The sequence below is a fragment of the Plectropomus leopardus genome, chromosome 14, assembly GCF_026936395.1.
Source record: "Plectropomus leopardus strain MGB_pleo_1.0 chromosome 14, ASM2693639v1, whole genome shotgun sequence".
Lineage (NCBI taxonomy): Eukaryota > Metazoa > Chordata > Actinopteri > Perciformes > Serranidae > Plectropomus > Plectropomus leopardus.
The window spans coordinates 34204623-34223159 of NC_142189.1; positions in this window are offsets into that span (position 1 = coordinate 34204623).

Here is an 18537-nt window from a genome sequence, read left to right on the forward strand (position 1 = left end):
CAAAACACTTTATTGAGCCATAACTCAATAATTTGCATGCTAACTAATCTTGAGAGTGTGCTGATTGTAGAGATGTTCTGTGCTGCCGAGGAGGGGTGGAGCATCCATGTTTTCATAGACATCGATGTAAACTGTAACTTGACTCAAAGAAATCAAACCGCAAGGCGGTAAATCCAGTTTCAAATTATTATACATGATGCTTCTTCCAGATGAATGAAAACTAGAGCATTTCAAAGAAATACATTGACTTGAGAGCTAAAGAAAAGGAAACCATCTACACAAAAGTGTGAGGACTCAATGAGTATAAAAAGTCTCTTCAGTATCAGTACACTAAGCGATGATGTTGGCGTGCATAAGAGAGTGAGAAAATGTCTACTGTATGTGTATATTGTACTAAATGTGGGTGTTTTGATCGACTCTCGTGACTAATCAGAGCTCATTGTTTTACATGGCAGAGAATGAAGGCTGGGTGATTGCTGTGATTATGCTGAAACCAGAGGAGAAACAGAACTGAACAACCCGTGACAGCCTTGCATCACAATCATTAAAAGTGCAGTTCTCTTCTCTTCATTCTCTTCTTCTACCTCTTTATCACACTCATTATCATCAAATCCTCACCATCAATACCATCATCATGGTCACCTCCATTTGCATCTCTATTCACTATCATTGTGTTACATCATCATCATCATCATCATCATCACATCATTCTACCAAATGCAAATAATTGCATGCATTGCTTTGCATCAAAAGTTAAGTCAGGTTCCACCCTTGATGGACAACCCTGTATTATTTTCTAGACCTTTTTCTTGTCAGGATCCATGCAGTTTAGTCTCAATAGACAGGTTTCCATTACAGATTTGTGCAAAACTTAAGTGATTTTTTGAAAATGTCAATAGAACACAATTGCGAGATATCAAGTGATGTTATGCAACTTCTCTTGAGAAGTTATCCAACTTCTCCTCTAGTGATAACGTTCCAAGAAACATGGTGATGGATTTTTCAAAACATTAGCAGGTTTATTTCTATTGCAGCCACCACTTTAGCTGTTATTATTTCCAATCCAAGGTCACATAGGAGCGTATGGAGCCATTATGGAAAGGCGAGCCCCTGACAAGGGAGCAGTCACAAATGAGGGATTTCTGGGAAGTGACCGTCCACGATTTCACAGAGGAAATGTGGATTTTAATTGTGGATGAGTTGCTCGACTTTTGCATTTGACTTATGCAATGCAATAACACCTCTTGTAGGGCCCGGTGCATCATGTCTGAGGGAGCCACTTCCTACCCCCAAGTTCATTGCCATAGCATCATGTGACCTCTCAAAACCAAAAAAAAGTGTTTCCGTTGCAGTTTTTCCAAATATGGCTTTTTCTAATCACCTGAAAATACCACCTCGTGCAAACTTTTTTTTCTCTTTTTGATAAATGGATCATCAAATGGCATTTGAGACACCCTTTTGAAGGGCAGAGTCTGAGGAAGCTATATCTGACAATTTTGGTGACAGCTTCTCTTTGAAAATTCATGTTTTACTATTCATATAAATACTTAAAGTTATATTTCATTTGTACACCAGGTGCAACAAAAACATGCAAAACATCTAGATAGGTATAAAAAGGCCATTTTTCTTCTGAACTCGTTAAATACTGCCGCTATGGCAGTGCTTTTCACGTAGAAGAGCCACCTTTCATGTGCGCATGAAACAGTGTCAGGTACGAATGCTGCCAGAGAGAAGTGTTAGCGATGTTATTATAATCCGGCAGATGGCTGGACAGCAACTACGGCAGGATGGCATCAGGCTGAAATGCTGCTGGTAACAACATCGTACAGAGAGTGTTAGGGCACTGATAGGGTTGGCGGAGGTGTTGAATGGGTCTAATAAACCCCTCCTTCATGTGGGAGTGTGGTGTTCACTTCCTGTCTGAATGTGATGTTTTGTTTTGTTTTGTTTTGTTTTGTTTTGTTTTGTTTTGTTTTGTTTTACCATGTGCCTCCTTCCCCTAACCATCTGTGGAAGCATGTGCATTTACGGTATAATATGATACAATATACAGGAGTTTGTTGATGTTCTGCAACTGGATGCCATTGTGCTTGTGTGGTCTGCACATAATCATGTGCAGTGTAATCCCACTATGCACATTTGTTGACATCACAGTAGTGGCATACCAAAACATACACAGTAGACCTACAAGGACACCTAAAACGTAATATTTAGATGCAGGAGTCCACTGCAAAATGGCAACATGTAATGAGTTGGGATGACAACATGTTGACTTAAGCTTTATCAATAATCTATTGAAAGTGAGACTGACTAAGTAGGAAATATAAAAAAAATAAGTCATCACTGCAACATTTTCACTGGCCTCCATGCTGCTTCTAATATTTACTAACCTGTTTCTCGGCCCATCTGTGATGTTGAATGTAAAAAAGAATAAAAATGGGAACAACAGAAAGGGATTCTTGGCTCTGGTCTCCTGGCAATGGGAAAACAGTCTACATTTTTTTTACTAATTTTTTTGCTATTAAAAACAAAAAAAAAAGAAAAAAAACCCCTGCATGCACAAGTTAATAAGGAGTATCAAAGTGGTCTGGTGACACGTGGTGTAAACAGTTTGTTTGAAGCATACTGAGCCCTTAAGACATACACAGATAATGATGTCTGAGTAGTCCAGATTACCACTCCCATTACTGGAGAAGCTAAATGTTTGTTTCCCCACCATCAGCATATGAAAGAGGAGAGGGGGGTAACATCTGTGAGTGATACAGAGGACTGGCTTTCTCAGCCATGGATGGACTGCATTGTATACACAGTACATACTTGTTCTGAGCCACAGCCTCCACTCACTCCTCTCCCTTTAGTTTTTTTTTATGTTTTTTATGTTTTTTTATGTTTATGTTTCTTTATGTTTTTTTTTTTTGTTTTTTTTTTACTTCATGCAAAGTGAACGTGTGTATAAAATGTCACTGAGTCTCGAAAACACAACAAGTTGTCAGAGGTTCTTGTCTGGTTTGGATCCTTTTCTGGATATCATGTTTAATTTAAACACAGAGAAACCTGCTTCATCTGCCTACAGGAATCTGGTTTCTAATCACTCTGTTTTCTTTAGAGGTGAGTTTTTGATTCCTCTGCTTCCCTGCCAGTTTCTGTAATTTCTGTAATATCCATCCATCAGTTGAGCATACTTTGGTTAATGAGGGGGCTAATAATGCAGCTAAACAATTAACTCAAATATACTACAAAGCTCAGTGAAGCTGTGGTGAGCTATAGCTTCAGCTGATAATTCTCTATGTTTATTATTCTGAGAGACACCTTTAACATCACACTTAATACATGACTATAAATAATGTAAATTAAAACTGCTTTATGGCTTGTGAAATACAATGCATCAATCTGTTATATCAAAAACATTATCAAGGCATAGTTTCTTTTCTCATATTGAGTTTCTATCGTACGACAAAGGATTAGGGGCAATGTTAAAAAAAATTGTACATTTTGAAAATAAAGTTACAATATTATGAGAATAAAGTCGCAATTTTAAAAAAAAAAGTTGTAATAGCACAATAAAATATTCAGAAATGTATGAGAATTAAGTTGTAACACGATGAGAATTTGTTTTATGAGAATAAAAAGGTAATATCACAAGAATAAACTTGGAAATTTATGAGAAAAAAAGTCATAATATTATGAGATAAACTCATAATTTTGTGAGAAATAAAGTCACAGATTAAGACCGGAGAGTTGGGTTATATGGTACAGAAACAGACAAAGTATGACTAAAGAATTATAGGTGATGGATGAATCATCAGAATTATGAAATAGAATGTAGACATTTTTAGATAAAAATTGGAAATTATGGACAGGGAATCCTAGTTACTATATTATCCAACTCTCTGGTTTTAGTCTGTGATTCATAAAATTATGAAGTTAATCTCAAAATGTATGATTATAATCTTATGATATTACATCTTTACACTTGTTTTTAGTTTTTTCCTCATGATATTATTTTTTTTTTTTTTCATACTATGAAGTTGTATCTGCTGCTGTAAATTACTAGTCTATAATTTTGTAATTTAAGGAGACAGGGCCAAATCAAAGCATGCCTTGTCTCACTAACAGTTCTGAAAAGAAGACTCCCCTCATGCAGTCATTAAAAGCCAAGGAGATCAAGTTACCTTCATTCATTCAGTGTGATACAGAGCGAGGCTTGCAGTGCACACAGGTTTGCAGTTTGCAGATTTGCTAAGTGTCCACTGTTAGTGGAAAAAAGAGGATTACTGAGCCTTTCTTCAGCTCTCCTGATGTAGGAGTGTCAATGTCATATCAGTAACCCAGAGCGTACAGTGGCAGACCTACAGAGCCTCGGTAGCTTAGCCAGAACCTCTTAACACACAAGTATGCTTAAGCTTCCATGTGGAAGCTCATTGTATGCTGAAGTATTAGCTCAGAGCTTGAAAACTAATGCTCTGCTGGGGAAATGTCTGATTTTGGTGCGTGTGTTACTGGTACTAAGTTGACCAGTTGGACAAACTGACTTATTCATTAAAGGTCTTCTTATTAGGCAGCTTTCAGCAACAAGTTAAGCGGCCGCCAAGAACAAATAGACAAAGGATCAGCATGGCATGCTTACAAATGTAGAGCTGAGAAAAATCACACTGAAGACATTTAAATACATGTGAGCTGATCTGTGAAGTTTGGACGGTTTGGAGCGACTCAGCCTCTGTCAAAACAGAGTAAAGGTTAGGGAACACTTATAGAGAGGGGAAGAACATGGAAGTGTAATACTGTGTATGTGTATGTGTGTCACAGATACATGGAGTGTGTGTTCAGCTGTATGAAGCGAGGGGGGTGGTGGCGGCGGTGGGGTTGGTGCGTCCAAGCCTGGCATCCTGTTTCTCCAGCGAGGTGTTAACCGAGTGAGAAACGTGGCGCCCAATAGGACGACTGGCTCGCCTCCACCTCCTCCCACCAATGCCACCCTCTTCTTCATCTGATGTGTCAAAAAAAGAAAAAAAAAGAAGAAAAAAAGAAGTGAGGAGCGGCTAGACGGGGTCACAAGGGAGTACAGACAGACACTGAGGATTTACACAGCACTACTGCAGGGAACAAACACACTGTGCATTTGTATGCATGTGTTCATGTACAGATATCCAGATTCTCTGGAAAGATACAGCGCTTCATTCTCCAGGGGTTAGTGTGTGTGTGTGTGTGTGTGTGTGTGTGTGTGTGTACTATTCTTCTTTTGACTATTGCAGGAGGACTTCTTGGCCTGAGCTAACTTCTGCAAAATTAGTTTTTTCCAATGTTTTTAAAAGAAATCGCCCCAATTTGCTGGGGTTTTAAACACTTATGAAAGGCATTTGAATGCAGCACATGAAAAGTGATGTCACTCCATGTGTCAAAGGGCTAGTCTGAAAAGTATTTGTTTTTTTAATGTGGTCCTAATAATATTTAACAGATTGTGAGAAGTGCTCCAACTTAAAGTGTAATACATCCTGGCAGTGTTGCAGGGTTATGTCATTTGTTAAGCATGAATCAATGCTTGTAGCACACACCTTATCAGCTACTCCAGCAGAAGAAGTAGACAGGGAACAGTCAAACAGTCATGGAGTGACAGAACTGTTGCTATTGAAATAGGGACAGAGGTGTATCTCAGTGCATCCAAACCTGCGATGCACTAGACACCGGCAGAGGATGGGGTTAAATGATAAACCAAAGAAAAACAAAATGTTAAGGGCCCAAATGCACTAAAAGCATCTGTGGCATGTGTCTCGACAAACACCTTGTTCTAAATTGTCAGGGCTGTTATGAGGCCAGCAAGCTGTTCAGAAGTTTACATTAGATTGATGTTACTTTAAAGCAATGAAAATTTTGCCTTTAAAATATAAGTTCAGGATTAAAGGTGCAGTCCACTAATTTTGCACATGAAAATGAGGGGAAATTCAAGAGGCTCGGAGATTACAAATTTGTAACAAAAACATCAACATTTCAAACTGGGGCGCATATAAATACACAGGCATTTACCAGGCAAGGAGGGTCTGACAAAACATACTCTTCAATTGCATTTTGGGAAGTGCAGGATCCAGTGTTTTTAAAGAATGCAGTGGGACCAACAGTCAGGAAGTTTCAGCCTCTGCTGGCGATTAAATAACTCTTTAGCTTTAGAAAGCTATCTTCAGGATAATGACAATGGCGAAGCGACACCAGTTGTACTGTGGGAAGCAGCTAAAGCAACCATACGTGGAGAAATAATATCCCTTGCATCTTGGGCAAAGAAACAAGCAACCAAGGAAAGGAGAAAGTTGAGGAAGATATAGAGAGACTACAAAGAATACATGAGAACACAGGTGATAAAAATATAAAGGGGAGCTGCTGTGTCTTCCATCACAGCAGCTCCCCTCCACTCCTCTGTCACTAGACACCGGCCATCACCAAGGGCACCGTGGCAACGAGATCCACGACCCCCCCCCCTCTGGCCCATGGCCCACGGCCCGGAGCCCAGACGAGTGTTCAGGGGCAGAGCTGATCGATAAGGAGAGGCTGAGATATGCCATTACAGGTGAAGCCAGCCCCTGTGCCATCCTAGCCGCTCCTCACCACAGTTCCCTGCCCATTCAGCAATATGTGCACATATTGGTGAGGCGGTAAAAGGAGATGGGTCATTTATTCTTTCAAGTGTTTTTGAGGTCCTGGGAGGGTTTAGGGATCGTTAGGGCATCTATCATCGGTCTACCACACCCTGCCTTGACATTGTCTGTGGCTTGGTCAAATGAAATTGCATATAAAACTCAATAATCCCAAATTTCTCACTGCTGTTTTACAGCTATGCCCTGACTGACCCCTGCGAGAAACAAAGAGACATTGTTGAGCAGCATCAACCAAAATTTTCCTGGTGGAAAAAAGGGGGGGGGGGTCTATCTTCTCCAGGTCAGGAGATTTCTTATCACTAAGTCTGTTCTCCCAGTGTCTATTCCTGCCCACACAAACACTGTCGTTCCTGCCCCATCCTCACGCCAAGGCTAAGCAGCTCAGCATCCCCTCCTTTTCTCTCCGCTCTCCCCACTTTCCCTCCAGAGGAGCAGCCAAACAAACGGCCGCAGCACCTATCAAACGTCTCCATGTCCTTTCAAGTTTGACTCAGAATAATAATGGTAATGACGGGTGATGTGGGAGTGGGTAGTTATTGCTGTTAAGGCAAATAATAGCTCTTAATGCCAGTGCTAATGGGCTAAAGATAGATTCCCATCTTATCCAGAAGGAGAGCGGTTAAGAGCACTTGTGTGAAGTCCGTGTGCTGTAAAGAGCCCATACTGGCTGCTGCCCGCAGCTAATGGCTGAAGCATCGCTGATGACCAAGTGGCATCACAGAGCAGGGTGACGGTCCGTTTTGTCCACAACTTAAACTGCATTTAGGTGAACAAAGCACATCAAAGGAGTATTGTACTGCAGAAATTTTTTTTTCATTGAACTGGTCTGTCTATGCAGTTAAAAGATGCAAATACTTTGGACATTGGTGTTACATGACCAGAGAAAACACAGAAAAAGGGCTCTGGCAGTCAGTTTGTTCAAGTGGTAGAAAACATACAACTACCAGAATGCACTGCTGCTTTGACAGCCAGCTGTCAACAAACAGTTCTGAATCACAGTTAAACAGTGCACTAAAATCTCTTCCTAAATCGTTGTCAGATTCGATCATTTGATCTGGCAGTTAATTCAAAAAGAAGAACAGCACTGTAAGTAAGTAAATGAGATTCGGGAGCTATTTACCTTCCGAGGGGAGGACGAGATCAGCCGCCTTAAAACATGCCATTGTTGTGGTTTAGAAAGTGCTGCCGACGAGTATGTTTTATGTCATGCTAGAGGCGGACACTCGTGTCTGAAACATCATCCCTCCTTTGATTGCAGGATGGTGTGATGCAGTGTATAATCACACACTGGAGCGGAATGATGCCGCCGTCCGCTGGTTCTGTGTAAAAGTGCACAGGCGGTATATAAAGGGGTGCCTTGCTGCAGCCCTATAGCATGATCTCTGTGTAAAAGCAGCCATTGACCCCCTTCTATCTGTGCTGTGATTTAGGAGTGCTCCAGAGGGAAGGCTGTACTGAGGTACAGGAGACTGAGGTCACATGTTGGTTTTTATTCATTTTTTGTGGCTAATGTTTAGCAAAAAAGCTCATGCTGTCTCTGGGAAACAGTGATGATGTAGGTCTGTCTCAGCCTGCAATTTGGTCATGAATACATCAAACTTAAACTTAAACTGGCAGAGTCAAGTCCACAAGCTACATTTATGCAGATCCTAATATACCCATATGCCGGGGCACAATATTCCATAGATATGTTGATATTGTTGCACTGGGTCATAGTACACAACAGTACCCTGATCTTTTAAGTCATGCAGGTGTATTTCCAGTCATCCTATACTGTCTACTAAGCAAGAAAATATAAAATTGATCAATATCAGTATAATGTATAAGTTGTTTATTAATTGTTTTGGCATACAGTATATTCACTGGGGTAAAGAAAATCAAGCACTGTCCTCTAGTACAAGTTTGAGGCATTGTACTTCACTTAAGTATGTCCATGTTCTGTTACTTTGCAGCTCTACTCCACTACATCAAAGAGGCAAATACAGGAGTCTCACTCTACTACATTTATTTAAAAGCCTTAGTTACCTCTTACTTTACAGGTTCTTATTATTGATATAAAATATAATCAACTTCTAAATGATGGTGTATTAATATAGATTAAATTTCCCTGCAATGTGTAAACCAATTAAAATGCCATTCTTAAATGGGCCAACTTCTGGATAAGGACATACTTCTGGTGCTTGAAGTATAATTTGATGCTATTGCTTGTGTACTTTAACTTAAACGTAAAGATATGTGACAGTGTTTTTTTTTCTCTACTTTTCTTTAAGTCAGAGGTGTCCAAACTTGTTGTTGATCAGTGACCAGATTAGATCATGTGAAAATACCTGGGGACCAGCTGCTTCTCTCATCATATGGGCTATTGGAAGAAAAACAACAACACACAAACAGATCAGTTACACACAACTGTTTCATCTTTTTTATTCTATTTAACTTTAACTATTTTAAATTTGATGAAAGCAGCACCTGCTGCGGGGTCTGTTCTTTTACTTGTTTGTCATCTGATTCTGAAAACACATAAGTTGGGCCTGCATTGTTCCTGCTTGGAGCATGTTTCATCCTGAGGTGACTGAGAAAAAAATGCAAAGTTATCTTGCTTGTTTAATCAACTGTATGGTGGGCCATGTACAGTATATTTTTAAGAGACAAGACAGGAGCCATTCAAAATGAATCCACTGGCCACGATTGGCCCTTGGGCTGGACATGCTTGACTCAAGACCTGAATACTTCCTGCACCACTGCATATATTTTATCCCGTTCTTACTCCAAACTTGTCAATTACAACTGCACTGTTAGTGTTTTCGGCGCATGAACTTGACCCCAAAAGGCAAATTCTACGTCCAACTGGAACACTGACAGAACTGGTTATGTGGGCATGAAACACCAAAGGACAGCGTCAGGTAATAATGCTGTCAGTAACCATGCAATACAAGGAGCGCGAGTGTCCTTATTGGGCAGCCACATTTTATGTGGGAGACCTGAGTCCGCTTCCTGTAGCTGTTTTTTTTTCTCTAAACTTTTACCTACAGTCCCGTTGCCTCTTTTGCCTACAGTCCCGTTGGCTGCCATTTGCAGTTGTGTAAACATAATCATCCAACAATGTGTATTTGTTGACATCACAGTAACGGCAGCTTAAACAGCTGACGCAGAAGGATACGTAAATCGTCATAAGTAGATGATGAAAGTCCTGACAGAGAGGCACCATGTGACGAGTTGGGATGAGAACGTGTAAGCACTTTAAGCTTGCACATAATGAGGTGGTACTTATTCCAGCATTTTGAGATATACCACTGTCTATTTGTCAAAAAACATGTGATCATAATCTCTTCTCTCTCAAAGTGTTATTCAACAGTAACATTAAACTCTCCTACAGCAGTAGCCCCTCTGCGTGCTGAAAGTCAGTGTCAACTCTCTGACGAAAGACTGCTTATAATTCTAGACTTAGAGAGGATTCTGACACACTTGATGAATACCAGCCTTGGTCTCAAAATCATACAGCACTATTGATACAAAATTTAAGCATGTGCACATGTAGACTGTATGTTGTTGTTTTTTTTTTCTTTTTCTTGCTATGTGAAAACATGGAGTCTAATTCTACCTTGAGTCATTTCCATTGTCAGCAGATTTTTGTGCGTATGTCCTGGTGTAGCGGCGGGCTGCTCCTGCCCAGCCTGCCTCCTCATGTCCTTGGCTGGCTGCTAACAGAGGACATGTGGCAGACCAGGTCAGCTTTCAGGGGCTAGTGGCTGGAACTTGAACTTATAACATTCTTTAGTCGCAGGAGAGCCCCTCAGGGAGGCTCATATCTAAGGGAGGCTCATTTTACTCTTCCTTCCCCTTTCACTAAAGGGGGGATCTCTGTACTCCTCATGAGGAGGGGGAAAGGATGGGTCACCAAACAGCACTGAGCTGAGGTCTGGTCAATCTGATCTACAGCAGTGTAAATGATGGCATAGTCAAGTAGAGACATGCCGAGTGCAAAATGCTGCATACCAATCAATACTGAAGAAATGGGCCAAGGTCAGAAACGCTGACATAGAACAGTACGTCTGTCCTTTTGTTGTAAACTCATCAATCACACTGCAAACAAACAATGCAAACAATGCAATGAGTTATTATACTAATGCAAACATTCAGAACTGATACAAGAAGTAGTGTGCCTTTGTATAGTGTCACAATAAACTATCTTTAAAATTGTGTAACTTATGTTTGAATTAAACACTGAAAGAGTAACTGAACACCCCTAAATATCTTGTTTTGCTGATCTCCAGTGATTTAACTCCTCATCTTGCTGCTGTGATGAACAGGTGTACACCCTCACCTCATAACATCACTGATGGGTGTGGTTACAGGTGTAACAGAGCGCACTTAGGTCCAGAGGTGAAACAGGTTTGAATTTTTCTACCAGACAGAGTAGAAAAAACATTGCTCTTCAGCCTGCTGTTAAGTTACTTTTTAACAAACACAATTCACACTGAAGATCACTATGGTAAATTTCACCAGTTTGACCAACTCTTGAGAGAGTTCACTTATTACTTTAAAAATGAATGGTAACCTTGTCAATGTTTCAATCCTACTTGGATCTTCCTCAGGTAAAAATGACCTGCAGGCTCAAAACATTGTCTTCAAAACACTTGTATTGCAAGTGTATAGCAACAGACCACGATCATTAAAAAAATTCACTCTGCAAGGGGTTACCATGGATACAACTAAAATCTTACGCTGAAGCATCATTGTAAAACAATGCATTACCATTGCATTTCTGTGGACATTTACAAGAAGTGTCCAGTACCCTACAATGAATCAGGCTTACTACAGACCAAGCTTACACAAAGTAGTTAGCTATTGCTAATTCACTGGATTTTTTTTTGCATGTCAGACAACAGTTCAGTCCCATCACTTGTGGAACTATTTGTGTTAGTGGAGACAAATGAATGATTAAATAAACAAACAAAGCATTATCTGTTAGATGTTACTCACCAGTCTAAAGAAACGTTGGGAATTCAGCATCAAACTGCATCTTTTTACTCTCCAGGAGCTGTCTCAAGTGTTAGAAAGCCACACTAATATTTACCCTAGTTTTGCTTCTTCTTATGACGCTTCTTTTCTTTGCTGCAAAACGTTGCTTCTTTCTAGGAGTTGCTTGTGATGGAAAGAACGATTGTTTGCCTGGAGCCTCTGCCACCGCTGTGTTTCTTACACACTAACTAACTAATTCACTGACATTGTAACTTCTACACTGTATCTATTGACTGTGCTCTACATCTTTATTCTCTCCCACGGCACACTAGAGGCTACAGTGACTCACTATCGCCCCTCAGGCCAGGATGTATTATTACAGAAGGGACGGCCCTCCCTGACTGCTTAGCAGTGGATATCTCTGCAAAACATACATACAAAGGCATTCGACATAACATCAAAGGTGTTACTTCTTCAAACTCTCTTGATGGGTTCGTTCATTATTTGAATTTTATAAACCAAAAATTATGTCCAGATCTTAACCTTTAACTATTAAATGGCCCTTGTAGAAATGTTGTGTGAAAGCAGTATCACACTGGAGTTTGTGCTATTGGACTGTATTTCATCATGGCTGTGACTATCTTTATAAATCGTACAGCAGCCTCGTGCCTATGACCAAATCACAGCTGTGCTGATATTCAGTACAGCAGCATGAACTTCAGTGAAATATTGCTTAAATACACCACTACTAATAAGACTTTAGTCAAATTCTAAAATTTAAAACAGTAAGTGAATATTATTAGAACTGGAATAATAAAACGCACATTAAATCAATAGCATTATTATACTTTTGTCATTGTACAGTGTGTCTTTGCAATTACTCCTTTTACACATGTTTTTACAGTGCTAAAACAGAACTATTTTCAAACATTTCTTCTGCACCTCATTAGCCCTCTGAACTCATTAAATGGTTTTGCTCTCCACCTTTAGACCTCCATCACTGTTATTTCTTATCCAGTTGAGACCATTGTTCTTGCTTGAACCCTTCTCTAAAGACAGAGAGCATCTCTGTGAGGCCCTGAAGAGCTCACTTTACTTCCACACCACTATCACAACTCCACATCTGTCCTCCTCTCCCTCATCATCATTTACATTTTCAAATCTGCATTTTTCATATAGATCCCACCTTACTCTAATTTTAATATCACTGTTATTTCCCATGACACCTTTTGTTTTATTATACATTATGAATTTCTCTCTCTGTCTCTCTCTCCTCTGTGTTACTTTCTCCTGCCCTCCGCCCCTTCCCTCTCCCTTTCCTCTTCTAATCCCTGTGCCCACACCGTGCTTATGAGCTGAAATATTTTATCAGGAACCCTCAGTCAAACTTATCATTTTAATCTTATTTCAATAAAAAAAATAATCTCTCTTCTTGGCTGTTTGACAGCAGTTAATGGTTTTTCGTTATCGTAAAGGAAACTTTGAGGACTGAGATAGACTGCCAAAAAAAAAAAATGCAAAAAAGCTCTTGTATATTCCTCCCCACATGATTCATAAAGCATGCACTAAGAACAGGTAACATATGAGGCAAGAGGACAAAAGCCTGCCGAGTAGATTCATTCATGTGTGCAGATTTACATATTCCTGCAGCCTTTGAAGCTCATCAGTATGACTGTTTTGGAAGCCTGTATTGTGATGCATCGTTTGTTCTTTTCATTTGCACGTACTCACAGCACAGCTACCACTCTCACTGCTATTGCATGTGTCAGTTTTTGTCCTCTGCCTTAATCAAAATGGCATGGACTTCATTATTTTGAAAGCCATGACAGGTAAACACACCCACATGACACATGGATTTCCCTCCACCTCAGCAGCAGTGTGGGTTGCTTTTTTCTTTGAGTAGGTTCTCTGTCTTAAAGAATAGGTTCACATTTTGCCAGACTTACAGCAATATGCTCATGTCCATTGTAGCAGTTTTTGTTTGCTGTAAGTCATCCTTCCTGTGCATTATGGCCGCAAAGAGACCCCTTACTACTCTGATTCCAATGCAAGAAACAAAATCCCTATTTTAATGGCTAGCCAAAGCTAATGTGACACCTCAGATGCCTGATTTGGCAAAACCAAATAAGTGTCTTCCTAAGTTACTGTCTTTTTATGAGAAAGTTCCCTCTGTTACTGGAATACCTCTACAAGGGAAAGTACTAATTAGATACCAAAACCGCAGCACTTCTACTCTGAGCTTAAGCTCCTTGCCCAATATCCAAGGCTGAGTCGAGCCACCGTGTGAGGGAAACTTATTTTGGATCCTTGGTGAGGTTAGGTTTGAAACGTAGATCAACATATAATAAGGAAGTTTGTCTCAGAAAGGCTTAGGAAACACAGCTTTGATCCAGCCCATTCTACTTTTGAACCCTTAAAGTACCGCTGCTTTTACAGTGCTTTTGGTGTAAGATTGCAACAAATCCATGATATGCACCTGGATGGTGTTAGCTAAGAACCAGCCAAACTGTTATTATATTCCAGTGGACAACTGGATGGCACCGACAACATCAGCATGATATGCGAACTGTCAACATCACTTGAGAACATGGCCGATTGGGAAGGGTGGTGGATTGGTCCAGCATTCTCTGGACTTTAATGCGGGAATCCAGTGTTAACTCCCCATCTGAAAATTATGGGTTTTTTTTCTACACCGGCCTGCCTCCTTCCTCTTACCCTAACCACCTGTGCCAGCATATGCCTTTGTTGATGACCTGGCGTTTGCGGCCATCTGCTTTTGTTGCCTAAATATAACCATGGGCATTGTAATCCCACAACGTGCTTTTGTTGAAATCAAGGTAACTGCATCCCGAACCGTCAGCAGCAAACGTACGGTGTAAGATAGCTGTCAAAAAGATGAATCCATAATTAATCATTCTCATTTGTAATTTTAACAATTTCTATGTCAAAAAAGTTGTTTTACACAAAATTCTGCTGTCATATACCTGAGTCTGTGAAATTGGGTTCGAGTTTGGATTGTTTTTATATGAGTATGAGTGTAAAATCTGTGAGTGCAAAGTCTTATGAATACAACTCACGTTTCTACGACTACGAAGTCTTTACTGTGAGAACGAATCCAAGTTTACGGTTATGAACGGAAAAGTGCTGAAATGACATCACTGAGGTCACAGTCGGGTCGCAGGGAGAGTAATCAATCCGCGATTCCTCCAACTGTGCATGCGCATGCCCCAGAGGCAAATATGGAAGGCAACAGTGTACCAAGTCCTGAGAAACATCACAGGCAATGTCAGTCATAATGTGCATTGCAAAGCCATTATTTATTTCATAAAACCAAACCATTATGTATAATATACATTTCTTGGAGTCACAAACCTATTGCTTTAACTTGCAAGCTATTGCAAGACATTTACATGCCGACGATGCTATCTTAGTGCTATCATTACTGGGATTAGAAGTTGGCCAGCAAGTTATTTTAGTTAGCTTGCAAGTTAAAAGACTAAATAATTACAACAGGGCTCCAGAGCTGCTACTACTTGGTACACTGTTGCCCTCCATGTTTGCCTCTGGGTCATGCGCATGCGCAGTTGGAGGAATCACGGATCAATTACTCTCCCTGCGACCTGACTGTGACCTCAGTGACGTAATTTCAGCACTTTTCGATTCGTACCCGTAAACTTGGATTCGTGCTCACAGTGAAGACTTCGTAGTTGTAGAAACGTGAGTTGTATTCATAAGACTTTGCACTCACAGATTTTACACTCATACTCAAATAAAAACAATCCAAACTCGAACCCAATTTCACAGACTCAACATTACTTGGACCATAGGTGTTACTACCATAACACATCCTCTCCACACCTGAGATAAGGCCCATGAAAATAACAATAGAATTGTTGACAAGACACAGCCCTTGTGGAGACTGATGCCTAGAATGTACCTGACTCCCCATCATGTCAGTAATGTCTGGCCCTATGTTAATGCAGGTTTATTGCAAAAAAATAAAAAATAAAATTGCAAATCTGTAAAAAACACACAACTTCCTGTTCACAAAATTACTTTCCCACAAAACCTCTTCCAGACACCAGATATGTAGAACAGCAAATGGAAAAGCTGTGAATTGGCTAGCAGTTGAACATCTACTGTGCAATTCAAATCAGTGACAGAGGGAAGAAAAACACACGTTCATTGATATAGAAGTGTCACAATTTATCACTTTACAGCTTTGTCACTTGTTCATACACCTCAGGGAAGCTGCAGCTAGGAAAGGCAGAGAGGGAGGAGGAGTAGGAGGAGGAGGAAGAGGAGGACAGGGACAAGAGATGCCCTCAACCCACCCACCTCCTATTTCTCCTTCAGTCAGCGTCCATCCCTGTCGCCGTCCTCCCTTTCCACCTCCTGGCTGCCTATTAGAGGCACTGGGGGCACATTCCCTGACAGATAATTTGTTAAGTAAATGAAACAGATGTCTTGTTCTGAGTTGTTTTTCTTTTTTTCTGTCTCTTGCTCCTGTGGGGAAAGGTGGGTGGGTATGGGTGTCAGCAGTGATGTCCAGGGGGTCACACTGAATTTGTTCTAGGGGTGGTTGGAAGGATGAGGAATAGCAGGGTCCTGGTGGAGTGCCTGGGGACCCGCAAACATCATTCACATCTTCCCATAATCATCAAGGCCATGCTAGGATGCCTCCTTAATTTACATAATACCGTCCCGACGCTTTTACTCCTGCTATCCATCACAGGCGGCATGAGGGGATGAGGCCCTCTTCTCCTCTGTTCTCCTTCTCCCTCCATCTTTCTTTCTCCCTCTGATTGTGTCTTGTGTTTATCTGCCCAAGCACAAAAGATTGATTCCCCACTGTTTCTTCCCCTTATGTTCAGCAGATATGAATTTTCACGGGATGATAAAGCACCGAGTCAGCTAATAATAAACAGAAAACACATATTCAAAAACAGAGGGAAGAAAGGGAGAGAGGAGGGGAGGCGTCTGTCTGTGTTTGGCTGATGAGGAGAGATGGATGTTGTGGGGTAAGAGACTCAGGAAGGTACTTTCAAAAAAGTTGAATTAAAAATGCTGTTCTTTTTGGGTTTTTTTTTCTTTCTTGCAAACACACCTTTAAAATGTCATTGTTTCATGGAGAGGACAGGTGGAGGAAATATGACAGAGAGGAGACCGAGGAGACACACACTGCTGATTATTTCCTGATTGTTATTCCTGCACAGACAGGAAAAGCAGACAGATCTGCAGTAGGTCGGGGATATTGTGTTACAATTATAATGAATCTGGTGCTATGCTTGATGCATTAGTTTCCATAGTAGATTGAAATGAATGACGATCAACTATGTGCTACATGATGAAACCTGGGATGGCTGTGGCTCAGGAGTTAGAGCAGGTCGACCTGTAATCGGAAGGTAGGTGGTTTGATCCCAGTCAGCATGTCGATGGGCAAGGAACTGAACCCCACATTGCTTCTGATGGACTGTTAACAGCCTGTTCTCATCCTGTACTTGTGAAAATACCTTTGCTGTCACAGTGCCTTTGATGTAAGATCCATCCATTGTCTACCGCTTATCTGGGGTCGGGTCGCAGGGGCAGCAGCCTAAGCAGGGAAGCCCAGACTTCCCTTTCCCCGGCCACTTCGTCCAGCTCTTCCCAGGGGATCCCGAGGCGTTCCCAGGCCAGCTGAGAGACATGGTTGTACGTCCCCCATCGGTGAGACGTACCCTGAACACCTCACCAGTGAGGCATCCTAATTAGATGCCCGAGCCACCTCATCTGGCTCTTCTCAACGCGGAGGAGCAGTGGCTCTACTCCTGGATGACTGAGCTTCTTACTCTTTCTCTAAGGAAGAGCCCAGCCACCCTACGGAGGAAGCTCATTTCGGCTGCTTGTACCTGCAATCTTGTTCTTTTGGTCACTACCCAAAGCTCGTGACCATAGGTGAGGTTAGGAATTAAGATCGACCGGTAAATCGAGAGCTTTACCTTTCAGCTCAGCTCCCTCTTCACCATGATAGGTGCAGAGTCCACATTACTGCAGACGCTGCGCTGATCCTCCTGTCCATCTCCTGCTCCATCTTTCCCTCACTCATGAACAAGACCCCAAGGTACTTAAGCTCCTCGACTTGGGGCAGGATCTCCTCCCCAATCTGGAGAGGGTACTCCACCCTTTTCCAGCTGAGAACCATGGCCTCGGATTTGGAGGTGCTGATTCTCATCCTGGCCACTTCACACTCGGCTGCGAACCAATCCAATGAGAGCTGGAGGTCACGGCCCAATGAAGCCAAAAGGACCACATCATCTGCAAAAAGCAGCAACCCAATCCTGAGGTCACCAAACCAGACCCCCTCAACGCCCTGGCTGCACCTAGAATTTCTGTCCATAAAAGTTATGAACACAGTCGATGACAAAGGGCAGCCCTGGCAGAGTCCAACCCTCACTGGAAATGAGTCCGACCTACTGCCGGCAATATGGACCAAGCTCGGCACTGGTCGTACAGGGAACGGACAGCCCATATCAGGTGGTCCGATACCCCATACTCCCAGAGAACCCCCACAGGACTCCCCGAGGGACACAGTCGAATGCCTTCTCCAAGTTCACAAAGCACATGTGGACTGGTTGGGCAAACTCCCATGCACCCTCAAGGACCCTGCCAAGGGTCCAGAGCTGGTCCACAGTTCCAAGACCAGGACGAAAACTGTATTGCTCCTCCTGGATCTGAGGTTCAACTATCCGGCAGACCCTCCTCTCCAGAACCCCTGAATAGACCTTACCAGGGAGGCTGAGGAGTGTGATCCCCCTATAGTTGGAACACACCCTCCCGTCCCCCTTCTTAAAAATAGGGACCACCACCCCAGTCTGACAGTACAGAGGCACTGCCCCGATGTCCACAAAATGCTGCAGAGACGTGTCAACCATGACAGCCCCACAACATCCAGGGC